Source organism: Dendroctonus ponderosae, unplaced genomic scaffold (genome assembly GCF_020466585.1).
Source record: "Dendroctonus ponderosae isolate FM_Combo_2020 unplaced genomic scaffold, Dpon_F_20191213v2 Dpon_F_20191213_7, whole genome shotgun sequence".
NCBI lineage: Eukaryota > Metazoa > Arthropoda > Insecta > Coleoptera > Curculionidae > Dendroctonus > Dendroctonus ponderosae.
This window is the reverse complement of record NW_026018916.1, coordinates 797,467-801,394: the sequence shown is the minus strand read 5'-3', so window position 1 is coordinate 801,394 and position 3,928 is coordinate 797,467. Positions and strand designations below refer to the sequence as shown.

General features: G+C 39.4%; 1 protein-coding gene across 3 annotated transcripts in view; it reads right to left on the bottom strand.

Annotated features, from left to right (window-relative positions):
* LOC109536514 (diuretic hormone receptor) overlaps nt 1-3,928 on the bottom strand; it is an 80,245-nt gene that overhangs the window by 73,697 nt on the left and 2,620 nt on the right. Inside the window, exon 1 of one of the 3 annotated variants that reach the window (XM_048668368.1) lies at nt 3,061-3,216. The exons of the other annotated variants lie outside the window; for them this stretch is intronic. The gene's annotated coding sequence lies outside the window, so the exon portion shown is untranslated. Of the gene's footprint in view, nt 1-3,060; nt 3,217-3,928 lie in introns of those variants that run through there. 3 annotated transcript variants of the gene reach the window in all.

Here is a 3,928-nt window from a genome sequence, read left to right as displayed (position 1 = left end):
AAGCTGGATCCGCCCCTGCCTGAACCAGTAATTGATCATTGCAATATGTATAATGGATATGTAAAATGAACTTATAATCGTTCGGTCTTGCAAACTGAATAGACTTTTCCGCAATTTACTCACAAAGCAGCCACTTCTTCACCCCCAAAGCAAAAATAATAAATCCGGGAAAGAAACGATAACTTTTAACTATCGCACATTATGGCGGTCAATCTTGCACTTATTTTTAATGGCCACTTACTCGAAAGTGATTTATAACGATATTATTTTTATTGCGAATCAAACGGTTTATTCTTTTAATGCTTTAATGGCGCTTTATATTTTAGGTTTGTTTCACTTACAACCGGAACGCTCAATGCGATGGATTAGTTCAGGGCAATTTTCATTAGATCAAATTAATAATTCCAGCGAATCCAGTGGAAAAGAGCCACACCCTTTTCCTTCGGATGTCTAAAGTGATTTACATTTTCATTTGTTACCAAGCCCCGGTGGGAAAGAGATAAATGCGATCTCAAGCCGCTTAAAAGAACGATCAGGGTATTTTTTCTGTATCGAGGATTGGAAGACTTCCCAATTCGTGTTTGGGGCTAAGTGGATCCGGATGGAATCTGCTATTTCCTGCCTGTGCAGCAAAGAGAACTTTACCGCTGATTGCCTGTTGATATTGATATCATAAGAACGGATGGAAGGGTTTTTTTTATCCAAAGAAATTACATGTTTCCGTAAAAATGTGCAATTTTCGCTCGAATTGCATCTAACGTGGCGCTATCCAAGTGCAAAGAAACTGATGGCTCGCTCTAATGGAAAGTGCATTAAGCCATCAGCTCCATAATGACGCGGAATTAATTAGCATACCAAAAAGCCATTACACCATACTTAGCTGCTGCACAGTGCAATAAAGTATACTTAATCGAGTATGCGTTGCAGATTGCATATGCAGAGCTCTGTATTATCAGCGCGTAGCACCATGTAATTGAAATGTAATCATATGACTTTCAATATGGATCTATTTTGCTATTTTCGCACTCTAGAAAAACCTTCTTAGTCTGACGATTGCAACACATTTTGCGCTATTTCTCTGAGCCTCACATCCGGTTGAAAAATGCGTTGCTTTCGATTCGTGATTCAGTAAACCTTTGCCAGTTGAAATTCGATTAGAAATCGCCAAGCATCGCAAAAGTGGAGTCTGCAGTAAATCGAATCATATTTCCGATTTTCACTACATGCCTTTGTAGTCGCGCAAGAGTTTTATGTCAATCTTCGAAGTGTTTCCTTCACGACTTTTGATCTCGGCAGCAAAGCAAATAGTAATTCTCTTGCTAAAGCCTCTGTCCCATGCATCCGTTTATACGATGGTACGATGATACGAAAGTGTTTCTATTGGTTGGAGATCTGTCAATTCGTACGACGACGTACGAATTGACAGATCGCCAACCAATGGAAACACTTTCGTATCATCGTACCATCGTATAAACGGATGCATGGGACAGAGGCTTTAGTTGCGATCGAAAAATGTTGCTTTTTCGCACAATTTGCCTCAATCAAATAGATCAAAATAGTCCAATAAAGTTACTCAAATAAATTTGACGCGTGCTGGTTGCGAACCTATAAATAAACACTAGAATAATTTAAGGAATAGGAAATAGTTGCCAGATATTGAAATAACTTCATGACTTGCTAAATGAATTCGAGTTGAATAAATAGACAAACTAATAACGGGCTTAACTAGCCGACAAGTCACTCATCTAATTAGCAATCATTTTTAATCGTCAGTAGAACAGCGAAGTTTCGAAACCAAAGTTGTTTAGCACGTGGCCATCAACTTCATAAAAGCCCCTTTATCCCGTGTAGACAGATGGGTTCAATCGGATTAGGTTTTCGGTAGCTAATAAAGCTCCATTTTCTTCAACAAAGCCGCATTGTTCGCGTAATTGCTATGATTGTTTCCCATTTAACACTCTCCTTCGTTTACTTAAACCGGCTTTTTATCAACAACGATTAATTGTCATGAATGCTGATATAATGTCGTAACGAGTGACTTGCATCAAGCAGATTTGCAAATAATCGTATTACGATTGTTTAATTTATTTATTTTTGTAAATGAGAATCAGGTCTATGTTAATTGAGATTATTCAACAGTTCTAGTTCAAGTTGCCTTTGACTTGCGCCAAACTGTTGCCAAAATCCTCAATTTTTTCAAATCCTTACGACTTTAGCTTGTGTCCCATGCATCCGTTTATACGATGGTACGATGATACGAAAGTGTTTCTATTGGTTGGAGATCTGTCAAATTCGTCCGCCGTCTTACGAACGGAGGACGAATTGACAGATCTCCAACCAATAGAAACACTTTCGTATCATCGTACCATCGTATAAACGGATGCATCGGCCACAGGCTTTTGGAGCAAAAATTCAAAGATGGAATGTTTTGGCTCGTAAGCGAAAGTGTTCGAAATCGATCGCATATTAAGGCGTTTTAGTCTAATGCAAACCTGTGAATTTAACAAGTTCGACTGTAAACCATTAAAAATGTCCATATTTTTTCAGATTTCTAGAGCGATTGACTGAAACAGACTCATCGTATATAGTTGCGCTAAGATTGTTTTCTGCTTGAACCAATTTGCGACGCTAAAGAACTTGAACGAAATTTTCATTCCTCGCATAAAAAATCAGTTTCCTAATTTTATTAAATTTATTATATTAATGTTAATTTGAAAAAGGAAAACACGAAAGACAAAAACAATGTAAGACAAACAAGTTTCCAAATTGCATATTTAATTCGCAAAATGTTTGGGTTAAGGCAGAATTTAATAGAGAGTTTTTGGGTGGTTGCCTCGAAAGCCAAATTTGGAAAACACACAAATGGTTGAAAATAGTAAAATAATGACTCATTGATGCAAAGCAAATTTACCAGTTTCGACACCTTCAGCCCTTCTTCCACACAATGCCAAAATGCCCATACAGAAACCCCAAAACTGGCCAAAAACAACTCGCAATTTTCCTCAGGCCTAACTTTGCACAACTAACTAAAAACTGTGAGAAAAAAGCGGGTTTTCCTACCTACAAACCGTTCCTTCGTACTCAATCGGGTTAAACTTAAGGGAAGCCACTCATGGTGAATTGTTGGTAAACTTCGCACTACTGATAAAACTTCCAGTTGCGAAGTTGCGATCGTTCGGCGCGCAAATTTTGCCACTCGGAAAACTGGACAGCGTCGCGACGTGATCATCACTGCGACGCGGCTTCCGACGTCGTTAGAGGAGCGCCTAAGAGGCGTAACGCAGGATTGTGGGACGTCGAATCTACTCAATCCCGGCCACCTTTGCTTGATGAATCAGTTCTAGAGTGAACTCAAATCACCTTTGATTTTCCAGTTTCGAGTGCACTTTTAAGCATTTTGCGACGTTTAACTACAAATATTCAACCAACTTCTTGAAAAATCCAGCTTCATTAGCGCATAGCTTGTTAAAACGCCAACTGAAGCTCTCCAACTGGCTCGAAGACGGTTACCCTCATTAGCGTAGCTGATCTCAATAGAATATTGTGAAAGTTTAATGCAGATGTTCTCTAGAGGAAAAGTTTGCGCCCTAAAGAAAGCGCGCTTCCTTTGAATAGCACGTGCCGGTATTTGTTACCTTTCAAGCACTCTTGAGCATTGGAACAAGTGAAGCTCTTTTAATTGTATCGGGGTATCGGATGGAAGAAGTCAACGCCTCGAGCAGAATTTCACCCCACAGTATAAACCTTTGTGTCACTTTAGCCGGAAAGATAAGAAAAGCTCGTCGAATCCGCAAGCAGGAAATAAAACGTCACTAGCCATCAGGGCTCAGTTGAGGACGCTAAGCTGGGGCTCGTTTATCGGAAAACTTCAGGTAAACAAAATGTCTTTCCCAAAGAGGAATTAGGTCGACTCTAGGCAGAAAAATTG